Source organism: Lucilia cuprina, chromosome 2, assembly GCF_022045245.1.
Source record: "Lucilia cuprina isolate Lc7/37 chromosome 2, ASM2204524v1, whole genome shotgun sequence".
Classification (NCBI taxonomy): domain Eukaryota; kingdom Metazoa; phylum Arthropoda; class Insecta; order Diptera; family Calliphoridae; genus Lucilia; species Lucilia cuprina.
In genome coordinates this window covers 3,257,506-3,284,799 of record NC_060950.1, presented here as the reverse complement: position 1 = coordinate 3,284,799, position 27,294 = coordinate 3,257,506, and the positions used below count along the sequence as shown (strand labels likewise).

Sequence of the window (27,294 nt, the reverse complement as noted above, 5' to 3'; positions counted from 1 at the left end):
TGCTCATAATTTAGCTTAGTGCACCAAATGATCTTGTTGTTGCTCTGTGCTCAGTGCACATTTTCTAATTTAGCAGAAACAATATTTTTAATACAACAGACAGAATATTTTGTTTGTTGAAGAAACAAAATAGCATCATGTTTATGGTTTTAATGATAATTGCTAGGTTTACTATATCAGCAACATACTAAAAAATTGCAACATGCTTGCCAACAACAAACATGTGTTAAATATACTAAAAAATTTTGTTTTCTTTTAGCACGATTTTTTCTTAAAGATTTCAACGAAAACGTAAAAAAATGTAAAGCGAAACAAAATTAAAACACTTGTTAAAAAATAGTCTTTTTACAAAACGTCTATGTTTGTAAAAATGCTAGATGACGGCCTTCTAATATTTTAGCCTTGTCAGTCCTCATCATCATCATAGTTGTAGTTGTTGTTGCTGTTAGAGTTGTTGTTGTTGCATGATTGCCCGCTTTAATAACCAACTATGGTCGGTTAGCAGGCATCAGTTTAAAATTGAGATTTCCTTTTGATTGTGTGGTTTTATATGGATACACAGTGGGTTACCCTACATTATGTATCACTGATTTTATAAAATTGCAGAAATTATGTCGTGGTCAAGAGACTCAACTTGGGCTATAGCGCTGGACTTAAAAAAAATATTATCATTTAGACTAGATTTTAGGCTAAACTATAGACTAGACTATAGACTAGACTATAGACTAGACTATAGACTAGACTATAGACTAGACTATAGACTAGACTATAGACTAGACTATAGACTAGACTATAGACTAGACCAAAGACTAGACTATAGACTAGACTATAGACTAGACTATAGACGAGACTATAGACTATAGACTAGACTTTAGACTAGACTATAGACTAGACTATAGACTAGACTATAGACTAGACTAAAGACTAGACTATAGAGTAGACTATAGACTAGACTATAGACTAGACTGTAGACTAGACTTTAGACTAGACTATAGACTAGACTATAGACTAGACTAAAGACTAGGCTATAGACTAGACTATAGACTAGACTATAGACTAGACTATAGACTAGACTATAGACTAGACTATAGACTAGACTATAGACTAGACTATAGACTATACTATAGACTAGACTATAGACTAGACTATAGACTAGACTATAGACTAGACTATAGACTAGACTATAGACTAGACTATAGACTAGACTATAGACTAGACTATAGACTAGACTATAGACTAGACTATAGACTAGACTATAGACTGGACTATAGACTAGACTATAGACTAGACTATAGACTAGACTATAGACTAGACTATAGACTAGACTAGACTTTAGACTGAGATTAATTAAATTCCTAAAGAATATAAACCGAAGGACTATACTTAGTATTTCCTCTCTTATTTCTGTATAACTTTTTTGAATGGTAAATTTTACAGCTAATGTGTAGCGTATCATACAAGTAGTATGATAGAGGCTAAACATACAATTACGTTTAATATAGACCAACAAATATACAATCAATAAAATCAAATTAAACTAGTTACTTCTCATACCAGCAACAAAAAACGCTTACTAACTGCTTGTAAAAACAACAACGACTGCGGCACCAATCACAACTAAAAATCAAATTAATATTTGTGGTAAATTCCTTTTTAATAAAACCATTTTTTAATCGATTTGTTTTTAGAAAACATTATTTCAATGAATTACAAAAAAATCACAACAAAAAAATAAAATCGAAATAATTATTTGAAAAAGAACAAAAATTGAATTTAGTTGTAAGCAATTTTGTAACAACACCTGTTATTGGGTCAAATGTTGCTGTTGTTCTCATGAGCAATTGGTATATTTGCGAATACGTATAATTTCAATTACAGATCAATTTTCATTTGAAACTATTGACTTTTGTTAGATCAAATGTTTAAAAGATTTTCGTTTCAGAACTTGTTTAATTGATTAATAGTAGGCTCGCATTGGAATTTAAATTAAAATAATTGAACGAATTATAGAAATCTAGTAATTACGAATTGATCTAATACTGGAGAATTATCACAAGAAACATGAAAGAATTTGGTTAAACAATTTTGTAAAATGTAAGAAAATTTTTAAAAATATATTTGATTTTTTTAAAAGCATTGAATATTTTTATATGAAGGAATGCCATGATTTAGTTTAAGCATTTCAATGCTTAAAAAACTATTCTTAAGCAGTATTAAAAGAAATTGTTACTTTAAATTTGTCTGCTTATTGTCCAGTTTTAGCCCTAAAAATAAACATAGATATTTTGCAATAGAGAACATAAGCCCTAAATCCTGACTTTAACACAAAACATTTATAGCATTTGTTTGTATGCCTGCCCTTAATTTTTTTTATTTTGCAAATCTTATTGATTTTTTTTCAAAATCCCTTACAAAATTTTCCCTTCCTTTTCAATACTTGTTTTCATTTTAATTAAATTTTTTTATTTCAATGTAGAATTTTTTTATATATTTTGCTTACACTCACAATTCTATACTTAAATATTGACACAACTAAAGTTTTGTTTAGAAAATCAAAAATCTCCAGCAACGATTTTTATAGTTTTTTAGCTGGCTTTAAAGTCGAACAAAAAATAAGCTGGAGAAAAAAAAGCTTTATTTTTGTTTAATCTTTTGTTTGACAGCAGCTAAAGAAAAAAAAAGAATATTTAAAAAGAAAGTTGTTGCCTTTATTCTTACACTTTAATCATCACCCTCAAAAATTTTACTTTTCTTACAATTGAAAATGTTTTTTCTATAGATGCCAAGCTTACACTATTCTTTTACTGCTTGCAACACTAACAACATAAAGTTTTTCAGCAATTTTTTTTTTATTTTTTTTTTTTTTTGCTAAGAAATCTGAGGCAAAAGGGAATTCGTGCTGGGTAAAGAACGAAAACAATAGATAGTGAAAGACATCAACCAAGCTAACAATGGTCATGTCCATTAAGATGCATTAAGTTTCGAGAAAAATCTAATGTTAGAGATGTGAAGGGGAAATGAGATGTTGGTATTTTCATTTTCCTTTTCATATTTTCATCTTTGTATTGAGACTTTGGGTATTTGTGTTTTGTGCAAAAATCTACATTTGTCTCTGAGGACTGATGATGATGCTGCTGATGATTCTCATGTTCAACGTTAAACAGCCTAAAAACGGAAGTTAAGTGGGTGGTTACTTAATCCTTAGCAAACGTTTAACTATGTACAATAAAAAAACAAAAACAAAAAATACTCTTACTACCGTCTGCATGACAACAGTAAAATTTAAACTACTAACTACTGTATCTCGTTAATGCTTTTGATAATGACTTGAAGAATGGGGCTCTGCCCAACAGTCAATGATGAAGGCCAAGTATGAGAATAATGACTGAAAAGTAATCATTTCTATTCTCAAGTATAAAATTTGTAAAAAAAATTAATTTTGCAAAATGTTTATTTTAACGACCTTGCTGTTGAGCACGATGAAGGAGTAGTCATTTTTATTGCAACATCTTGGCAAATTATATGAGAAATATTAATATTTTCTTGTGAGAAAAAGTGAAATAATAAAAGAAAGATAATTTCAATTGCAAATATTGTAAGGACACATTGAAAATTAATCTAAGGATTAAATATTTTAATGCTAAAGGCTATTTTATATTTCAAATTTTAAGTTAAAATCTTAATTCTATACCAAAATGTTTTACATTTATTTTCTTAATAGAAGAAGTTGTTTAAGATTTTTTTAAGTAAAATCGATTTTTCTACAAAAGAAAAATCAGTACAATTTTTTATATCAAACACCAAATTGACATCAAAGTGTTTATAATTTTTCAATAACATCCCTTATCAAACTATGTACAAATTGTTCTTAAATAAATAACAAAAATATAGAAAATACAATAAATTAACAAAAAATGCATTATCAAAATAACACAAAGCGTGCTCAAAATGACAACAGTGCCTTATTGCAATAATAACGTTGCGTTATCAACATTACGACGGTAATATAATAACTAGGTGCTATTTAATATTTATATACATCCGTTGTATAAATGTTAACAAACGTGGTTACTTTTGACAATGGATTGTATCAATTTCGGTACTTTTTTACCGATTTGTTTTAGCGAGAAAACGAAACAAAATCTTTGTTTCTCTTGGACAAATGTTGCTCTCTTTTCTCTTTGTTTAGAAAATATTATTCATAAACGTTTATCAATGATATTTCTATGAAAATTTGATTTATAAACCTTTAATAAATGTTGTGGTAACAATCAATAATAAATCTTGGATTAGTAAGTTCTTGAGTAGATACAAGACATAAGCAGGTTTTTGCTGGGTTTATTGAATAGTTTTAACAGAATATTCATATGTATTATCTAAAGAATCCAATTCATTTAAAGCTAATGCTATTAATTGCAAACATTATTTTCTTAACCTTAAGCTAGCAATCTACTTAAGTAGTTTTTCTAAGTGTAAAACTTCACCACAAAACGTAATTATGCGTAAAAGGTTGCTAAGTGTCTGACCTTAAGAGTCCTTTCAAGTCATTTGAATTAAAACAACAAAAAATTTCAGCACACGTCTCCTTGAAGATGTGTCAATAATAAATAAACGCAAAAAGTAAAAACGAAGAATAATTTGTGTGATAGTTACCAAAAGGATGAAGAGAAAAGAAGTTGCCACAACTCCCATACAACCAATCACCCCGTCATATTAAATAATCCCTCTTTCATAGGCAACCGACAATGATTACAAATGTATACTTAATTTTATCTTAATTCTCTTCATTTCTATAGGTATAACAAAAAATCCTAGTGATAGGGGCATGGGGGTGATAATGGGGTAGGAGGTTAAACTAAATGAATCTTTAATGCTTTTTTGTGGCCATAAGATTAAATGTTAATGTTGGGCGCTAATAAACGCCTCAGGTGGAAAATGAAAATTAATGATGTGAGTAAAAGAATGTTTTCGTTTGAGTCTGAGAATTTCGTCTGCATAGTTCAGCAACTGTCAAACGAGCTAATGAATAAACAACAATAAAATGCGGGTTGAGTCCTCATGCTCATGATTGTTTTCATCATTACAAGATGAAATTGTTTGATTTATAAAGATTGTTGGGGGTAGTTAGTGGGTGTTTGTAATGTAATTAGAGTTAAAATTATTATTTTGTATTTATTTAAACAGTTTTTGCCTTTAAGATAAAAAAATTTCTTTTCAATGCCTTTAATTTGTATGTTATTTTTTTTATTTGTTAAATATGTTGCCTTTAAGAAAACATTTTTTTATTTCAAAACTTTTGTAACCTGCTGAGATTTTACACTACTTTCGAATGAATGTGTTATTTCCAACTGTGCAGTTGGAGGGTTGATTTGCTTCATAATTTTTATTATTAATGCATTTTGTTTAAGGTTTTTATTAAATATTGGATGAAAATACTAATAAGAGTTGTAATTTTGTTGAGTATTGTACATGATTAATGATGGATATTGTCTTGATTAATGATGGATATTGGTGTTGGAGTTTTGTTAAAAATTTTTGGACAAAGTTTAGCTACTAAATCCTGTAGGATTAGTTGGGTCTAAATTAATGTTTTATTTATCATATATGTTGTTCCACTTATAAATTTACAAAATTTATACCAATTTTAACTTTAAGCAACGTAAAGTTGATTATAGAACCCATGGAAATGTATATAGGACAATTGTCAGACAATTATCTGACAATGGCAACGTGATGTGATTAAACAATTGTTAGATGTCTGACAACATTATTGTCTTAAAATATAATGGCAGTGTTTTTTCTGTAAATATTGGAAGACAAAACTTGTAAGTTCAAACGGCTGTTTGATATTTTCTGACAAATTTGTAAGACCTGAAAAATGTGTAAACATAGCCTTTAAGCTAGTTTAGCTAATGGGTTATAGACTAGTTTATTGACAATTTTATCTACTAGTCTATTTACTAGCCTATCCGACCGACTAATTTACTGATATATTGACCAGTTTAACGCCCTTATTGATTAGCCTAGTAACTCATCTGTCAACTAGTTTATCGACATATCGTAGCAACTAGCCTTTTGAATAGTTATCAACTTGTGTCTATACTAGTTTATCGTCTAGTTTATTCGAGTAGTTTATTGAGTGGTATTTCGATAAGGTAAGTCGGAAAAATCTATCGATAATTCTATGAACTAATTTATAGACTATTACATCCCTGAGTTTGTCGACTTGTTGACCGAACTTTTATATTACCTACTTTACTACTCTATCTCTATTTTAAGGAAACACCCTAGTATACACATTATATATATATATATATATATATATATATAATATATATATATATATATATATATATATATATAATATATAATTCACTGTTAACTTAACAGCTTCCCTTAAATTCTACGAAATAGTTTCTTAACTATGTCTTTGTAACATAAATTATCAGAAGATATTTTTCTAAGAAACTTATATTTTTTTCCTATTAATAAAACTTATTAAAACAATTCCATAAATCCCTAACACTTGCAGCAATCCTAAAGAATCCTTACAGTTGCCCACACAACTTGGTATAAACTTATACTCAAGAATTTAAAAGCAACCAAGCAAAATGTCCATACCAACAAGTCAAACAATGACAAGAAGACACTCAGCAAAAAAGAGTGTCAGCAATTAATTGATAAATCACACACAACCAAAAATGTAAAAGTTTTGAAAAAAAATCTAAAAAAAAACATTAAACTAAGTTTTTGCACATGCCATTTTCGAGCAATTTAGTGAAACAAAAGTAAACGGATTTGTGATAATTTTTTACAGGACAATTTCAATTCAATGAAAAACCTTAACACACAGATGGACTTAAATTCAATTGAAAAAACAAAACTTCAAATCCAATAGATTATTTCCACATAGCAAAAATGTCTATATTTATCACAGGAAAATTGAGTGTGTGTGTGTGTTTAGACTGACAAACGGAAATGAAAAATGGAAGTCTATTGTAATCACTAAAAATTCCAGCCACCAGACAGGGAAGCTGCTGTTGTTGTTTGATAATCCTTTATTTTTAGATTCATATTTGTTTGCTCCTTTTTTGAAAACTTTATTGTTTAATGCAACGTGCTTTTTTTGTGTTAGCGTGTTGTTCGTTTTCTGAAAGAAGGTCCTGTTTTATGTTTAATTTTTTACCTTTTTCTTGTTTTTAATTGTTAACGTGAAATTAAACGTGAAATATTGTTGCCAACAATGTATTCAATGCCACTTTTGGTTTTTTTTTCTCATTCTGGCTTTTGCCACACAACATTTTAGTGGCAGAGAATAAAAACCAAACGAACTTTTAATTTGTTCATTCATACTCTCCTTTACAGTTTTTTTTTTTTTTTGGTTATATTTAGTAGGATTTTAAGTAAGAGGGCGAGTAAGCAGTTTTACGGTAAAAATCCTTCAAAAAGGGTTCTATGAATTTGTAAATATTTGATTTAGAGGGGGGCGACTGCAATATAGAAGAGTAAAAAAACAACAAAGTTGTAGTTGAGTGGTTAAAACAAACATTGTTTTCCCGAGTGTTTGACTAGTTACTGACTGACTACTACTTACTCTGACTGTGACTCTGTATCTGACTCTTACTCTTGGATAAGGGCTGGCTGACTGAGTGAATGAATGACTGACTAAGCAGTGGTCAGTCAAAAACTTTTGTAATAAAAATGTTGTTTTTTCTCCTTTTTTGCCGGCTATAGTATATGTTCATGTCTGCTCGTTTGAAGACTGTTTTGGTTAGAGAGTTATGTACATATAAGTTATAAATCAGTAATGATAAGGAATGAACTTTAACGATTCACTGCCGAAAGCATTATAAACTACAAGTCGAAATAACTTGTTAATGAAGTTTAGGATGAAGACAATTTGAAATATAATCAATACATAGGAAAGGCTGTATACTAGCCAATTGATGGACTAGTCGAAAAATTGGCGAATGTCTTTTTAATAGACTAGTTAAAAAGAAAATCTGATGTCTAGTCAATAGACTAGTTAAACTACTATTATAATTTTTAGAACTAGTACATAAATGATAGACTAGTCGATAGTCGAGTCAATAATGGACTATTTGAAGGCCATTTAATTTATCAGCCTATAGACTTGTCAAAATATAAGACAATAAACTAGTCGATAAACTTTTAAATATAAATAGAGTTCTAATCGAAACTGCTCAAAAAACAAATCAATAGCTTCGTCGAAAGAGTAAATGGGTTGGACTTAGTTAGAAAGGGTAATAATTCGGTTCCTTAGTTTTATTTGATTCGTAGATTTGTCTAGAGTTTACTGTTTTTTAAACATTTCACTCCTTAAATTTACTGATCATTGTGGTTTTTACTTCTTGACTGAACATGAGTAAAAATAGTTTTTTTATTTTTTTGTTTTTTGCTTTAGTAGTGCTACTAGATGTTGTTGTGGTTGAATATACATACGAGTATGAAGGAGTGACAACTACTGAACATAACAATTGTTTTATTGTAATATGAATTTCTGTTCTTTTTTTAATATTCCTTTTTGCACAAAATTAAAGACACATATTTTATCTTTAAGTATTTATAGCTTAAAATTGCAACAAAGAAATCATATTCATATAAATCATTTTAAAATAATGACAATATAAAAAAATGTTTTTGTTGTTTAATAAAAGAAAATTCTCCCCTTTTTTAATTTAAGGGGAATCAAAGTACCCTTTTAAATTTATTTTTTTTTATATAATAATTTATGTAAATTTCGCCTCTTGATGAAACTTAAAATTTCCTGGCTTTTTGAACAGAAAATAAATGGATTGTGTCTTTGTTGCAACTTATAACACGGGCAACATTAACAATTGCTGTTGTCATTGTGTAAATCAATTGATGCGTAACTAACATGAAAATAAGCTTGACAATTGTCACTTAAAGGTGTCACCCGGGTAAAAGACGCCATAGAGCAAAAGCATTAAAAAGTGTTGCGCCATCAAGCTGAAAATGAAGGTAAACACAAAGGGCAAAGGTGCCAGACTGTTTTGAAATAAAAACGAAATTAATTTGTTTAAAAGCAGATAAAAATGTTTATAAGTTTATTAAGAAATTGATTGTTTGAAATTTACTTTTAAAGTTGTTAGTAACAACTTGTTACACTAAACTTTTAATATTCCTTAAATCTGGCAGCTTTATCAAACGCCCCCCAGTTTAAAGTTCTTGCTAGGAAGGTAACGATTTCTTTTGTCTGTCTTTCTTTATTTGTATTATTTTTATTAACAGATGATACAACTTCACTTCATGTTCCATTTTTTTCTTTTATTTTTGAGCATGTGTTAAAATTAAAATTTTAACAAGATTCTAAACATAAAAAAAAAAACGAAATTGAAATAAAAACAATTTTAATCTTTTGTTTTCTCAGTCAGTTGTCAGAAGGGTTTACGTGATTGTATGCAAAAGAAAAACTTTTTCCAACACACACAACAAATATTGTTTTTGGGGGAATTTGTTTTTTTTATTATTAATTTTATTTTTTTTAATGATTTCTGGATTAAAATAAGGGTAAAATAATTATGTATAAAGTTGGAAAATGCCATGAAATTTTAATGGTGTTTTATGTGTTTTTTATTATTACCTTTGCTAAAATACGAAATGTCTAATGAGATTTGATTTAAAGTAGATTTTATGCCTAAATGATTTTATGGTAGGGATTAGCAGTATTTTGTTACATCAAGGAATTTCTTTCAAAAGGGAGATGTTTATTTTAAAGGGAACAATCACTCAAAAGTTTTTCCAAAAGGAACTATCGCAGAGTTTTCCATAAGAGACTTTATATAAATATAAAACAAAGCGTTATCTATAGCAAATTGATCATACAAAGAACTTTCCACAGAAGTCTGATCATATGAAAAATTTTCCATAGAAAACATATAGTACGAAGAGCTTTCCCGTACAAAAAGTTGTCTACAGAAAAATGGTCGTATAAAGATTTTTTCATAGAAAAGTAATAGTACAACCCGTTTTCAAAAAGGAAACTTTTTTAATTAAAAAATTCGTTTATAGAAAACTGATTGTGCAAAATGTTTAATAAAAAAACAGATTTTGCAAAAGTTTATCTGTAGAAAACTGATCGTAAAAGAGTTTATCATATTAAAAAGATTTATCGACAATTTTTAGTAGCAGACTCGTCGAATGAAAACTTTCACTTAGAATACTGATCGTACGTAATGTTTTTTCATATAAGATTTAAAGTGTTGATTGTACAAAGTGATTAACACAAATAACTGATAGAAAATTAGTCATTTATTTGTAAAAAAACTGATCGTACAAAAATCTTTTCTGTTATATATAAAAAACATTTATCGAAATGTTTGCAATGAAAAACCAATTGATTTGATACAGATTTTCTACGAAACCGATCGAACGAAAAGATTTAAATACTAAACTGATTGAACAACGATATACTAATCAGTATGCATTATTAGTTATTATTTATTCAAAATATTAAAATAACATTTAAAATTGTTAAAAATTAATCACAATATTTCAAAATCACACAATGAAATATAAATGATTTCTTTATTTATTTATTTGTTACAAAAGCAACATCATCATTTTAATGATTTTCAATTAGCTTCTCATTTAAGTCACATCAATCAAAATCAATAAATCTTAAAAAAAAACAATGTTTAAAGCCTTTTTTGCAATCAATCAAAAATCATTGTTGTCATCATTCATAAAATCCAGAAGAAGTGTATATAGTTTTTTTTGTACATACTTTTTGATCGTAAAAATAAATTCACTCACTTTGCTCAGTCACTCACGCTGTTATTCCCTCTTAAACGCCACACATTGAAACAACACACACTTCATCACTTTACTGACGAAGCGTTCAAAAAGAAAACAAGGAAAACAACATGATGTCACTTACTGTGGCACAATAAAATCAAAAGCTTCTTCCATATTGTTACGGATCATTGAACGTTGATTTATGGAGTTTCATTTAACACAATTTATTTTAGAATTTTTCCTTTTTTTGTGTTGTTTTGAGCAGGTTTTTGTCTTGGCTGTTGTGTGTGATCTACATTTTTCCAGTACTTTGTGTTTTAATTTTGTTTGCCAGTATTGAAAAAAGTAATCTGACAGATTTAGTCCGTTCGTTTATGAATTAAAATCTCAAATGAGTGTGCACAAGCATACATGGTGTTTGCTACAAAAACAATTTATGTTGCTGTGATGATGATCATGATCAACAAGATCAACATAGTTCAGAACATGGCCATATGACGATATAAAAGCAGTTGTTGTTTGTAGTTGATGTCATTTGTCTGAGGCGCCTTGAATTTATTGGGGTTTGTTGATTTTACTTTGTATTTTATGGATTATTTAAAGGAATTTCTAATAAATAACTTTGTGATTTAAAGTTAATTGGTGTAATTTGTTTTTTTTTTGTTGTGAAATAAGTTCATAATTAGAATTCTCATAAATTGCATGGACAATAAAGTGTTGAATTTTATGTTAGTTTTCTTGTTTTTTTAAGGTTTTGTTGTTTTTTTAATTAAAATTTATTTGTGCTTTAGAAGTTTAATAGAATTTGATGTGATCTCATTATAAATATTACAAGAATTGGTGGGGGGCGATAGTAGTTTATGTTTCATAGAAAACTGATCAAACAAAAGGTTTCTGTATATAACTGATCGTATGGTCCTATGTTGTAAGAAGACTAGTCGTACGCAGGGTTTCCTATAGAAAACTGATCTTACATATATAGAGAAAATTAATCGTACGAAGTATTTTTTATGATCATTCGTTGGAATTTTCATAGAAAAGGAATTTTCTATAGAAAACACATAATAGAATGAATTTTTTGACAGCTGATTAGACCGAAAAATTTCTTTAGAAAATTGTACGAAAACTATATTTTCGAAAATTGATCATACGCAATGTTTTTTTTTTATAGAAAACTGATTGTATATTAATTTTTTCGAGCAGAGATCAGAAAAATACTTTTTCCCTTACCTTTAAAAATATACTCGGCACATACATATCTCAACACCCATGGATCTATTTGTTAGTTTGTATGGGTGGTCCTTTGTTTATATTCATACTCTATTTAATATTCAAATAAGAAGAAAAAGAACTTTAGTCTTCTAGTGGATTTAAATTTCTTTATTTAATCAAAACTGTACTTCATTGGAAGAGCAACCAACTACAAAGTTCTCTTGAAATACGAGAACTCATCTGTGGCAAATTAAAACGAAATGCTGTGTATGATGTTGAAACAAAGTGAATTTGTATAAGTAATTATTTTACTTTACAACACTCACATGTGTAATTAATTTTAATTATGCTGCAAATTTATTTCACTTTTTTCAACATCTTTTTCTTTTTACTGTTTAACATCCATGAAATTATGATGAATTATTTGCAGCTTCTTTTTTTAATTATTTCAAAAAGCAAAAAAAAGAAGGAATTGTAGCAAATAAATTGTGATGACACAAATAAGTTGCAAGATTTCTTTATTTCGAAGACAGGAATCATAAATGTAATTCTAGTGTTTTTCTTCTTTTGTAATTTTTTTTTTACACAGAAAATAATAAAGATAAAATGTTGCATGTTCGTTATATGGGAATTTTTTAAGGATATAAAACAAATTGTGCTATTTTACTACATTACTTACAATAAAAGAGTTGTAAAGAATAGAAATAAATCTGCCCTATTTAAGGCAAATATTTAGTTGGATACAGGTGTGTATAGAAGGTTTGAAACAGCTGAATGAACAGCAGCTCTTTTAATATTTCAAAGCTCAAAAAATTTGTTATATTTTTGACATATTCAATCGTATGTGACCGTTTTTAAACAAATTGAATTTCATTTTAGCTTTAAATTGCTCCTTGCAACCCTTATAACACAATTGCCAGTTTAAGTCCTTTTTTATGGCTTTCATAGTAAGTGCTCCCTTTTAAAATTAACTCTGATAACGAATATTAGAAATTTCCAAGTGTATAGTAAATTTACAATTGTAGTCGTTGATAGTAGTGGTTGTAAAAAAATAATCGTAAATTTTAGTGCATTTAATATGTTGCGCACTTCAAGTGTAAAATGTGAATGAGTGTGTGTGTGTGAGTTGCAACATTGTTGGTATTTGTTCGTAACTAACATCTTTAATGCTAACGTATGTATTTCATTAGAAAGGTTACGACTTTTATATCGTTTTCTATGCTCGCTACTTGTGTACGTTTTGTACCTTTAGTAATGAGGGGGTGTTGCAAATGTAATAAATCTTATTTGGAAAATTATTTTGAATTCAATGTGTACATACTATACTATAAGCGTCATTGTATTGTTGATACTTATAAAATTTAATGAAGCATACAAGTGGGAATTATTGACTTGTGTTCTTATATATATATATTTTTCTTAACATTAAAATCGTTGAAAACTTCTATATACAGAGGATTGTATAGAAAACAAATACAGGACAAATTAAATTAAATGCTGACTCAAATGCAGAGGGGTTAAACTGTAAAAGTCGTCAGGGGAAATAGTAAATTAGGGATAGTTAAGTCAACTACATACCTTTTTAATTTTCCGTTTTATTTGGGCTAAATAGCTGATGATTTATTATTTTTTTAATTTACATCATAGCGGTTGCATTATTTTGAGTGGTTATATTAAATTTTTGTGCAAAATAAAGTTATTTCTTTTATTTAAAAATTCATTTATTGAAAAATTTAAATCTAGCATAAATTTTACATTTTAATTTTGTTGAAAAGTCCATTTTCATAAAAGTTTGTTCTTTTCACTTCACGTAAAGTCGATATGCTCTTAAGACATAAGGGCATCCGGCGAAATGAAATACATATATGATGAATGCCCAAGCAAAGGGTCGTACCTAGACTTATTGTTCCGCCAAGAGATATTTACACTACCTTTGTAACCTTATTGAGGTAGACTCTCTTGTATTTGAGTAAGAACTTGATTTGGCTTATCAAAAGTATAATTTCTGAGCGCTATATGATCGAAGATATTCCCCAACGTTAGGGCTACCCATGTTAAAACCATTGTTGAACTTGTTTGGACGAGAAAGAATGAAATCGGTTTAACATCTTCTATGTGACTCCCAGCCTTACAAGTGCACACTATTTTATCTTAGATGTACGGAAAATGTATTACATATAAAATTTTAATGTTTTTACATTCAACGTTTTTATGTTCATCGAATTGTTTCAGAACTATAGCGAAATCTTGCTGAAGGAAAACCGAACATAGACCCATGCTTTTTATACCCTACCACTATAGGATATAAAAACCTATAGTGGTGACAAAAACACATACATACTTAGCTTAATCTGAGTCGTGCCCCCATACAAACATACCACCGATTTCGTGCTCTTAAGTTCATAATGTTAAATATTGTAGTATCTCCAGAAAAATTGGCACAATTTAGTTTTGTATAAGTCTAAATGTGACTGTTGACCATTTTAATTTTGATACTTGCTTTTACCGAAATTCTAACATCTAAAATTTTTAAATTTCTTCTTTAAAAATTAAGAAATAATTTGATGAAAAGAGTAACATTAAACTTGATTTCACCTCCAAAACGATTAAATATAATTAAGTTTTTTCAACTAACCTCTGTCTGGGAATTTTTCAATCCATGAGTTTAATCTGAAAAAAAGAAAATTGTAAAATATTTTATTAACAAAATATTACATTTTTTTAAATTGACATTGTTACATTTTGTTTAATAGAATTTTTCGTAAAAATTGTATAATAAATCTGTCTAGCTAATAAGAAGTTTGTGTTTCGATTTCTAGTTGATATCGGAAGTTTTTTTTTCAAAAACGTTTTTGTAAAAACTATTCTAAATAGTGGATATACTAGAAAGTAGTAGGATAAGCCGGAAAGTACGGTAATCATATTTGAAACCAGTAATCTTTTGCATAGCGTCGAACAAAAGTAAGTAGTTATACACCCAAAAAGTAAGTGCTTTCACTTTGCTCCAATACATCATATCTGCTTAACAAGTTTTTCTGGAAAGATATGGTTTTTTAAGAAATAATTGATAATTATATATACATAAACCACTTCGTTAACTATTAATACAGGTGTTTCTTTCATGGGTCTCAATTAACGTATTTGAGGTGTAAAGTCTCTTTATATTGCTAGCTGTCTTTAGCAACATTAAAGCCAAATAAACATGTGTGTGTCTATCTTCTATTAACTTAATGATCACAAATCCTTAGAGATCATTCCTCCATTAAGGCTAACAACTCTACTTAAACACTTCTAAAGGTGCTCAAACGCCCACCAAACCAAACTGTTACAAAACACGAGAAACGAACAAAAACAATTCCAAACATTTCAAATTAAGCTGAGAAGTGTTTTGGTTGCTGCTTGTGGTGCCAGGAAAAAACGAACTAGAGAAATATGAATAAAAGGAGGTAGATGGATGGATGAATGAATGTATGATGTGAATGAACACGTTTTAATAATATTCCTTACACATTCATACTCATACATAAGCACTCAATTCAGTTGAAAAATAAACAGGATGAAAAGTAGGATTATTTTTAGGAGCAGACTTAAATGTGTATGTTCGTTTGTTTGTTTGTTTGTATGTAAGTATTAAGTAGGAGGCTTCAAGCAATAAAGACTGGCTGGCTGTTGGGAAGGTTGGTTGCTGTTGTTTAGGTTGTTCCCGTTTAGATTTATAAACACATTTTTGTTGAGTTGTTATGTGTTGTTGGCTGTTGTACAGGAGCAGCAAAGTGTAATGGCAACTAATTGTCTGCGTAATGAGACAATGACCTTTTCTACAGTTAAAAGTTATATAAAGTTTACAAGTGTTTACTAGGTTTTCCATTTATTTTCTTGTGTTTTTTTCGAAAGATGAAATATGTGTTTATATTTTCAAATTATGAAGTTTAAAAAAAGAAATTAAAATGAGCTAAATAATCGCTGTTAACAAACTGTGTAGCAAATTATATAATGTGGGGTCGGTCTATAATAAAATGGTAATGAATTTGCTAGTCATTTTATAGCTGATTTATTAGACAGCAATAATGATGCCCAGTCGAAAGTTCTTTAAAGTATAAATATTGAAAAAATAGCGAAAGTTTTTTATTAATTTAAAAATTTTGTTTCAGTTAGATGTTTTTTTAAAATTTAATCAATTTTGTATTGCATTCCTCTAAGGAAAATATGTTATAAACTTAAACATTGATATGTCATTGACAAATTGCAATAAAACCCAGAAGATTCAAAACAATAATGTTTTTTTTTTTTTTTTTTTTTTTTGTTCCAAGGAAATTCATCCAGGAAAAAACAAATACTTTTTAATCATTGTTTATTCTCACATGCACTCAAGGACAACAGCAGAAAAAAAAAACTTAAAGAAAACAAAATGACAAAAATCAGAACGATTGGCAGACAGACAGACTGACAGGAACTTAAATATAAAAACCCAAAGTAGTTGAAAATCCTAAAATCCTGTTAAAAATACATTTCAAGTGTCTATTGTAAGCCACAGAGTAATGAAAATGTATCGCACAAACTTCTACCTCTAACAAAATAAAAAATAAAAACAGGAAAAAAATAGAAATCCGTTGCCAGATGAAGTACGAGTTTAAATTTCAAAGTTTGAATACATCAGTAGCAATAGCAACAACAACAACAACATCTGTTACTAGTCCACATTATATACCAGGGGTTCCAAACGTACTTAACTTTAACTAAAAACTAGTTAACTTTTAGCATAGTTACCTTAAATAAAACCACATATCAGTGCGAAAAAAAATTGTCATTGTCCTCCTTATTCTGCGTTCAGATTTCGTTTCCGCATTCAGTTATCCAAAGAAGAAAAGAAAGAATTAACTTCATTTATGATCATATGTATTCTGCGTTACGATCGCAGCTACGATATTGTAAGAAATTCAGAAAAAAAGTTTCTAAACTAAGAAAAATTTTAATTCAAATTGAAATACAGTCTAAGGGCGAAATTTGCGACGCCCTGGTGTAGATGACTGACGATGAATAATAAAAGTTGTCACAAAAATTATACCTTGTTATTCTCTACCCCTCAATTTTGTGGCAATGTTGTGGAATGCCAGCCATGTCTGTGAGATGTGTATCCTTTTTTCTCTTGGTGTTTTAGTTAGAACTTTGTTTATACTTTTATTTTACAATTACGTAGACGCCAAAGGTATTGGGGGTTGCATGGAGGTTATTTGTGTCATAAAATTGAGTAAATGACTGTTGAGTGTGAGTATTAGAAAGGGTTGCCAAAGGTATTTTAATTAAATATATTATAAAGTTAAATCTTTTTAAAGAAATCTGTTGAAAAGATTTGATTTTTTTTAAATGTCAATATATTTCCTTATAATATGAAATTTTATAAAAAAAAATAATCTCTTTACTATTATACTTCTAAATGACACACGACAACTCTATTCAGTTTTATATAATACTTTAATATATTGCAACACTTAAAAGTATGCTGACCTTCTGCCACCCTTCGCTTCCTAATAGTGTATCAGCACGTTACATTTCCTTTCACTAACGACAAAATGCTTAACGAGCTTCTTCTGTGCGAAATATTGTGATTTTTAATGTCACCTGAAAAGCACTTGAGATTTTTTTCTACTTTTTTTTTGTTGTTTTTCTTACATGTTTGTCTTTGAATATTTCCAACTTACATCAATGTTTTCTTTATGGGGTTAAAGTTGTTTCAATAATATTTCTATTTTATCATCTTCATTCACGTAATTTTATACAGAGATACTCATCACTAGTAAATATACATAAATATATGTATTTATGTCGGTAGATGTTTTGGTTTGTGGCTGTCAGTTTACTTTTGTGTCCATCAATGTTTGAATCATAATGAATTCTATTGCTACTGTGAAAGTTTGTAGAAGAATGGTAAAGGGATATGGTGATAGGATAGATGATACGTGGGTTACAGTAGCAGATAAAGTTAAAAGTTTCGTTTAATTATAGAGAATATTTTCAAAACTCAAATATGAATTAAACAATTATATATAATGTAAGCTTTAAAAAGCTTTATTAGAACCCCCTACTCAAAATTAAATTAGAAAATTATTGAACTTAGTGATTTGTACCGAGCTTTTATTGCCATTGAAAAGCTTTTATAGCAAAGTTTATAAAACAAACAAATTATGTCTACTTAACTTTGAAACTTGATATTATTTAAAAAAATTATAACAATAATTTAGCAAAAAGTTTACAAATTTTATTAAAAAGCTTTTTATCATAAATTTGTGAAATGTGACATTAATAAGCTTTTAAATCTGTTGAGTGTTTTTACTGTCAAGCTTCTAATTAGAAGTAAAAAAGCTTAATTTTACACATTTTTAGGAATGCTTTTATAGTTATTGTAACGTTTATATTTGAAAAAAAACATAAAATAAGTTTCTAAACCAACTCTTACTCCAAAGATTTTACTCTTTATAAGGTACATATATATTTAAAGAAAAAGCTCCTGTACTTATGATGAAAATATATTTAAACAAAATTTTACAATATTTCCTATTTTCGCTGCAAGTGTTAACTTTGCAAAACCAAACACGAAGCTCTGCATATTCATATGTCTAAATTCTTGTCTAACTTTATGTTATTCTTACTTAAGTTTAGTTTATATATATTTTTCATTTTTGATCCTTAGCTAAAAGAAAGAAAAGCTAGACAGACACATGCAAACCAAAAATTAAAACCCTCAGGGAATTTATCCTTTATTTATTTTAAGTGCATTACGTATGCGTGGTGTTGTACAAAGTTTTTCTACCGTTTTTTCCTTTTTATTGCTTTGAGTCCTGTTTTACTCTGTTATTTTACTTTCACTCGTAGCAGGAGGAGAAAAACTTGCAAACACTTTTTCTCAAGAGTTTTACAAAACTCTAGACTTCAACTAAAGTCAACAACAAAAATAAAATACAAGTGCATACATGCAAAAAAAAGTATGTAGAGAAGTGTAAGAAGTTTTCATACCGTTACAGTCTGTGCATAATTGAAGAAGTTCACTTGAAATAGCAACAATTTTGTTGCATGGTTTCTTATTTCTTTAGTAAAAATTCTTGTGTTGCATGAATGTCCTGAACTATTACAGGTTAAAAGTATATAATTAAATTTTTTTTTTAGTTTTTGTTTAGATTTCATAAATACAAAATAGCGGGAGTACTTACAGAGTTTTAAGTATTTGAATAATTTAAACGTTTCAGGCAACAAAATTTTAGGAAAAACATTAAAAAGAAATTTAATTTTTTTCTTTTTTTCGTAAATGAAAATTCTTTGAAAAAAGTTTTTTTGTGTACAAAAAAACACCTCGATTAGTTAAACAGCCTAAAGTCAAATAGCAATACGTATGTATATACATACATACTGATATAAAGAAAGTTTAAACGGAAAAAAATATTGAAATTTTTAAAGCCTTGATAATAGAAAAGCACTACTTTTTCTTAACGTGTGTACGAGTATTAAAACATTTTCATTTCTATATCTGCTTTTTAGCCATTAGCGAAACAACTGAAAGGGCTTTTTTTCGTTTTTCTTTCATTTAAGTAAACACCTTCATCATGTCGTATAAATACACATATGCATATCAGTTGTAATACCTTTACAAAAGAAAAAAATCCTATTTTTTTCAGTTGAAACATTTCCTATCTCTGAAAATTTTTCTAGGTTAAAGGAGAACTTTAAATCACCCTGCATACTTGACATTGAAAACGGTTTAATCAAATTGTAAGATTCATTTGTTTTTAATATTACTTGTTAAATGTAATGTCTTGGCATTAAACTGTCTACCCGTATTTTGAATAATAACCTTTTGGGATTATTTTTAAAATAAATTGCAGTAATAGTTAGACATTCCATACAAATAACATATAAAATTTCACTTCGAAGAAATGTATTTCTTTTTTTTAAGAACAGATTAGGATTTCATTATTATTTGAATATTTTTGTAGGAGTTGTATCAAAAAGCTTTTAAGAAATTGAAAAAAAATGTTTAATTCTTAAATATAACTTTTAGAAATCATTAATAGCTTAATAATTCAAAGATTTTTATAAGAAACTTTCCAATCTGAGTTTTTTTTTAAAGAAGAACTTTTTAAATAATTATAAAGCTTTTAAAGCTTACCCCCATATTGATAAATGATTAATAAAGTTATTAATAGTTTATTGCAGGAATATAGTATGGAAAATGTGCGTAATAAACCTAAAATAAACGATTAATATCTTTATGAATACGGGATAAGACTTTAGAGAGCTTTTACACAGAAAACATGTAAATATGAGCTTTTAAAAAAGCAGAATTTTAACTAATATAAAACTTATCGATATTAATCCTCCATATATGAACTTTAGTGAAAAAGTGTTATAATATGAGCTTTTTTTAACTTTTGGGTGATTGAGTTTATGTTATAATTGACATTCTTGTCAGATAATTCTAAATATTTCAAAAGTTCAAAGATTTAAATAAGCATAGTAAGCTTTCAAAAGTATACCGCTGAAGTTTTTGTTAAAAACACTTCACCTAAATTATATTAAAGTTCAACTTTGTAAAAAGTATTCAATCTTCAATGTTAAAGATTGTAAAATAAAACATGAAAAAATTATACTATCAAAATAAAAAAAAACTTATATTTTTACTTCAAATACAGATTTTTTTGACTCATTATTGGAATTATATTAGAAAATCTATTGAAAGTTTTTTAAGAACTTATTTAAATTCTATTTAAAGAGAGAATTTTGTTAAAAACATTTAATACTGTTTTTAAAAGCTTGGTAATAATCATAAAAATTATTTTTTTTGGAAAAGCTATTCTCTCGGAAAAACTCCAAAAATTATTTTAAAAGCTTCGGGTTTTGAAGACTTGGTTAATAAATGCTCAAGACTAATGTGAAAACTTTCAAAATAGATTTACAAATAAAGCTTTCAATAGGAAAATAAAGGTGAATTAATTGTATACAAGAGCTTTTAACTGAGCTTTTCCCATCAGATTTGTCATGATGCTGTGTTGCAAACATTTTATACCACTATTGTATTGTGCCAATTCCCCTAAAATTAAAGTGCTCAAAAAAGGAAACATTAAACATTATTTGCTATTTATATTTCCTATAACCTAAAAAAACACTATGCAACAAGAAAAAAACTGAAACAAAAACAAACATCAAAGCATTAAAAAAGAAATAACAAAAACAAAGAGAAAAACAACAGATAAAAAAATAATATTAAAAAAACCTTCAACATACAACTTCCCCAAAAGTTACCCAATATGGAAAATTCATTATTATCAATCTCTCATGGTTAAAGTCTTAAAAAATGTTCTGTATGTGTGAGTCGTAAAATTAACATTTTATTCGTATTGTATGACTCTGCATACAATACCAAAATATAGACATTTAAATGCAAATAGAAGTCACAATAGTGAATAGAAAATCTGTTTAAATCTACTTTAAATATACATAAATGTATTCCAAAGATTGTTATAACTTAAGTTTCTAATAAATAAATTAATAGTGCTACTATTTTACCCCGAAATGTAATTTCATATATATTATTCGTTTTTTACCTTTTTGATTTAAATAAAGTTTTTTTTATTTACTTCATTATTGTTCTTTTACTTTCGATGTCTAATTCAAAAGCAACCGCCGCCACAGTCAACTATCAATGCCGTGGACCAAATGGCCCAAAGTTAATATTTATTAACATTATGAACCAAAAAACCCCCTTTAAAACACAATGAGAACAACAACAATTAAATGTTTACTTGCTAGCATGATCTGAATAATAACAACAACAACAAAACTAACTAAAAAGTTTATAAACAATTTGCAGTCATTACACACATATTGTTCATAAATGGTTGGTTTGGTCTGACGGCTGCAGCATTAATTAAGTTCATTTCAAAACAAAAAATTATCTAATAAATCTTTCTATATTGGATATTTAAACTAAAACATAAAAAAATAAACAAAAAAAATTATGAGGAAAAAAAACAACTTTTACAAAGATTTTAAATAAAAATTTATAAGCAGAAAAAATTTCCAAATAAATAAATTTGATAAGCAAAAAAATTATATATTTCATTTATTGCTAAAGACTTTCAATTTGAGCTTAATTACAAAAGATTGTAAACAATTTTAATAAATCTAACAAAATAAAAAAAATATACAAATTTGTTTGGCATTGCCAACTCAAATACACACATGTCAATCAAAATGCTGGCAATAAATGGAAAAGTTTGCTAATAACAATAAAATCAGCTTGTCTGAAAACACCCCCTACCACCACTACCCTCTGCTATTGAAATTAATTTATTCATCACATTTTGTTAAAATCTTATATAAAATACAATATAATATATAAAAGAAGGAATTTGTATGTATATTTAGTACAATCGGAATCTGATTATGGTAATCCATCATGAGATTAAAGCAGAAAATCATTTTGAACAATACTGAATACAGAATATTTCATTTGTTAACCAACTTAAAGAAAGAAAGAAATATAACAAAATATATATTAGCAATTCTAATACAAGTACTCTAGTATTTGCAGGAAATTCACAAATGATTTGAAACATGAACGTTTTTTTTTTTTTTTTTAAAACTTTTCAGTTTTGAATGCACTTTAAAAAAGGGAATATCGTTTTAGTAATTTCTTTGTTTAAATAAATATTAGGGAAATGTTTCGTATTAGGAGCAGTGAAATTTTTGTTGCACTTGATAAGAGCTCACCAGATGAACATTTGATTTAAACCGGTTATCGCCTATAGACTAGACTATAGACTAGACTATAGACTAGACTATAGACTAGACAATAGACTATAGACTAGACTATAGACTAGACTATAGACTAGACAGTAGACTAGACTATAGACTAGACTATAGACTAGACTATAGACTAGACTATAGACTAGACTATAGACTAGACTATAGACTAGACTATAGACTAGACTATAGACTAGACTATAGACTAGACTATAGACTAGACTATAGACTAGACTATAGACTAGACTATAGACTAGACTATAGACTAGACTATAGACTAGACTATAGACTAGACTATAGACTAGACTATAGACTAGACTATAGACTAGACTATAGTCTAGACTATAGACTAGACTATAGACTAGACTATAGACTAGACTATAGACTAGACTATAGACTAGACTATAGACTAGACTATAGACAAGACTATAGACTAGACTATAGACTAGACTATTAATATTATTTATTAATAAAGACAAAATTTTAGTATACACCCATTATTTATAATACTTATTTTCAAACACATCAACTTTCCTCACAAAATTCGTATCATTTGAAACCAAATTCATCCTTAAATATGATTGATTTTCAAAAACTACAAAGTGCATTACAAAATATATCAAAATAAAATTTGCCGAAAACGCTTACATACCTTCCCCAACATTAGTATCCTTCATAATTTTCAAAAAAAAAAAAAAAAACAAAAATTACTAAAGGATTTAAACTTAAGCTTCTTCCACAAAAAACTACCTTCAACTACTACACGTGCAGCAGGAAGTTTTTTGAAAAAAGTAAAAAAAATTAAAAATGAAAAGAATCTTTACTAGTACACTTTGTAACCATAATTTGTTGCTCTATTTGTATTTTTCAAACATTTGTTTTCATCATGCCACACACGTATCATTCATTCATTTCTCGAAACGAAAAACTGAAAAATAAAATTTTATCTACTTCAAAAAATTTTAATTTGATAATAAATCTTGGCAATGCAGTTTAAAGAAACAATTAACATACATGTCTGACAGACAGTCTTTGGTTTGGCAAACCAAATAAATAGACAAACAGAACTGACCGTCAGACAGACTCTCTATAACTACATACATATACATATATGCAGGACTGAATGGTCTAAATCTACTCCAGCAAACTACCATAAATTATTTAGGAAAAAACTTTAAGGTTTTAATAATAAAGAAACTTTTAATTTTCAAGGGAAGCAACCATATTACACATAATTTCCTTAGGGATTTAAAACAAAAAATCAACAAAATATATTGGGCCCCTACAACCACTATTTACTTTTGGCATTATGTCCCCGATATTTGTGTGTGTTAACTGCAATTCCTCTCGCTCTCTGTACATTTGTTTCAAATTTTGTTGCGGCAGCATTATATGAGGCAACCAGCATTTCAAAGCATACAAATGAATGAATGAGTAACTTCATGCATTTGAAAATTATCGTGAAATAAGAAGAAACTAACTGCAAAAAAAGCCACCCATGAATTAATTTCAGCAGCAGATAGAAATAAGTAAATACTGCAGTATTTGTAATAAAAAACTACTTGTATCGTTTGTAAAATTATATCTATGAAATTATAAAAAAATAGCAACAAAATAATTAAATACTATAAGTTTGGGTAGAGATACATGTACGTTTAGTTGTAATAGACGAAAATAAAACATTAAAATCTAATGAGATTTAACAAATCAAAGCCAGAAGTGAATAACTGGCTGACTAGTACAGATTTACACTGTGATTTATTAACAATGTAAGATAAAAGTTTGACCACACATTCTGTATCAACCGATTGTCTCATTTAGTTAAATGTTTGTTTAGGATTCTAAGGATTTATCCAAACACTTGCTTATCGAAAGAAAGAGGCCTGTTTTAAAGGATTTGATTAAATGTAAATCAAACTTTTTAAAGGCTTTAATTTTTCTTTTCTGTAAGTGTACGAAAACTTTTATTCTGTCTGAGTGTAAATTTAGCCCAGATGTTTGACTTAAAGATTTAATAGTTTAAACATTCTTAAAAAAAGTTTCTTAAAAAGTTGAGTTTTCTAGCAATTTATGAAAAATTGTGTTTGATGATTGATGATTTTTCGGTTTGTTCATTTTTGTTCACTTCTGTTTTGTCTAACGAATTTAAAATAAACTTCGTGACATTATTCTTTTAAACTTCTGCTAGAATCACATCATGCTGCTAAATGTTTAAATAAACTTTCAACTAACTAAAACTACAAAAGATTGATAGATTTTAGTTTTTGATGTTACAAAAAAATAGAAAAAAAACAACAACCAAAGAATATATAAAAAAACAAAACAATTTACCTTTTAAACTGCACATTTGTAGTTATTTTATCTACAATATACAGCTAAATGAAGTATATAAATGTACAAACGAACAAACATTCAAAAATCTATTGGTCTGATCTGTCTGTTGTATTCACCCATGTGTTTATTTGTATAACACAGCAAGCTAAACGATGCTGTTTGTCTGTCTGTCCGCCCGTCCTTCTGTCTGTATATTTGTGTTGCACATTAGAATTTATTTCAATTTTCATTTTTTTTTTTTTTTTTTCATTTTCAATTTAGTTGAAAGTGGAATCTTCAAATATTTTAAATGGAAAGTAACAAACAAACATGTATATTTATCTACTACATGTATTTAGCTACAATTTTACATAGAAAATGTAATTGTAAATACATGCATAAGTGTGTTTTTGATGTGCGTCTGTGATGTGGTAGCAAGATATAGAATATGCATGTGGCATTGATTTCAACAACAAAAACAACAGTAGCATCAACTAATATACAACAGAAAAGAGTTTGTTTGAGAAAATACGCACTCTAATTAATTTAACAAACATCAAATTACCATCACTACACACAAAAAAAGATACTCAAACAGATACATCTACTACATACATATGTACATTAACTACTGTGAGGATACTGCTGTGGCAGACAGCCACTGATGAGCATCTGGCTGCCCCTCAAACTCTAATTCTAATGATGACTGTTGCTTGTTTGTTCTGTTTGCTGCTGCATTTCGTGTTCTTATAATACTCTTACATAAATACTTGCTAAAGGTTCTAAACGGGATTTACGTTCTTGACATAATCTATCTATTCTGTATCTATTTTCTCTAATAGACAAAATAAATAGAAAATTAGAGGAAAAAACATTATTGTAATCAATACTTTGGGTTAAAGATTTAATGGAAACTAAAATGTTTCACATTTTGTAATACTTTTGAAACAACTTTTTTCTGTAATTTGATATAGGTTTTATTTTCCGTGGAGTTCTAAGTATTTTTGTTGTTATAGCAAAAAAGGGAAAGTTGAAAGATGTAGTTGTTGGCTGGTATGATTCTTTATTAGTGCATTAAACTGATTTTGCGGTTGTGAAGTTGAGAAGACATAGACATTAATTGTAATTTCTAATCAAGCGAAGAACTTAATTAGTTTGCGTGAGAATTTAATTTTCAATGCACAATTTATAAAGAGAAGTTTACAAGGGTTCTGTTTCGTATTACAACAACTAGGAGGAAACGATACTATTTTAAACGATACCCTTCAAACTGATGACAGAAATTTAAAAAAAAACAGCTTATGTGAAGTATTATATAAAACAAAATCTTTGTATTAAAAACATTTCGTGCAAATGTGATTTTTTTGTGTAAAATTTTAAAGAGTTTTGCAAAAATTTACTTTTTGTGTAAAAATTTACTTTTTGTGATCTTTTGTTTAAAAAGTGACTTTTTGTGTAAAACGCGACTTTTTGTTTAAAACGCGACTTTTTGTGTAAAACACGACTTTTTGTGTAAAAAGTAACTTTTTGTGACCTTTTGTTTAAAAAGTGACTTTTAGTGTAAAATGTGACTTTATGTGTAAAAGTCATCTTTTGTTTTAAAAGCGAATTTTATATAAAAAGTTACTTTTGTGAAAAAAATAAACATTATGTCAAAAATATCACATTGTATAAAAGGTGACCTTTTATGTAAAGAAAGAGTTTTTCTGAAAAAAGCAAGATTTTGTTTAAAAAGTGAGATTTTGTGTAAAAAGTTACTTTTTTGTAAAAATATGTTTGTTGTATCTTTTTGTGTCAAAATTATCAGTAACTTTTTATGTCAAAAATATCACTAACTTTTTGTGTCAAAAATATCAGTAACATTTTGTGTAAAAAGTTATTTTTTATTTAAAAAGTTACGTTTTGTGTAAAAAGTTACGTTTTGTGTAAAAAGTTACGTTTTATGTAAAAAGACACTTTTTGTGTAAAAACTACTTCTTATTTAAAAAGTAAGATTTTGTGTAAAAAGTTAGTTTTTACGTTTGGTGAATCTTTTTGTGTCAAAAATACCGCTTTGAAAAAAGGATCTTTTTGTGTAAAGTTTTGTGTAAAAAATAATTTTAATGGGATACTAACTATATGTTTCTGTCAAAAATATCTTCCTGTGTAGAAATTAATTTTTTTGCGCAAAATTTGGATTTTTTTTAAATTATTGTT

At 27.8% G+C, this 27,294-nt stretch overlaps 1 protein-coding gene across 2 annotated transcripts in view; it reads right to left on the bottom strand.

The window, feature by feature from the left end:
* The window catches only part of LOC111680501 (kinesin-like protein CG14535), a 124,123-nt gene that overhangs the window by 78,600 nt on the left and 18,229 nt on the right, over nucleotides 1–27,294 (bottom strand). For both annotated transcript variants that reach the window (XM_046947931.1, XM_046947935.1), the window contains exon 2: nucleotides 14,627–14,661. The gene's annotated coding sequence lies outside the window, so the exon portion shown is untranslated. The remainder of the gene's footprint in view (nucleotides 1–14,626; nucleotides 14,662–27,294) is intronic.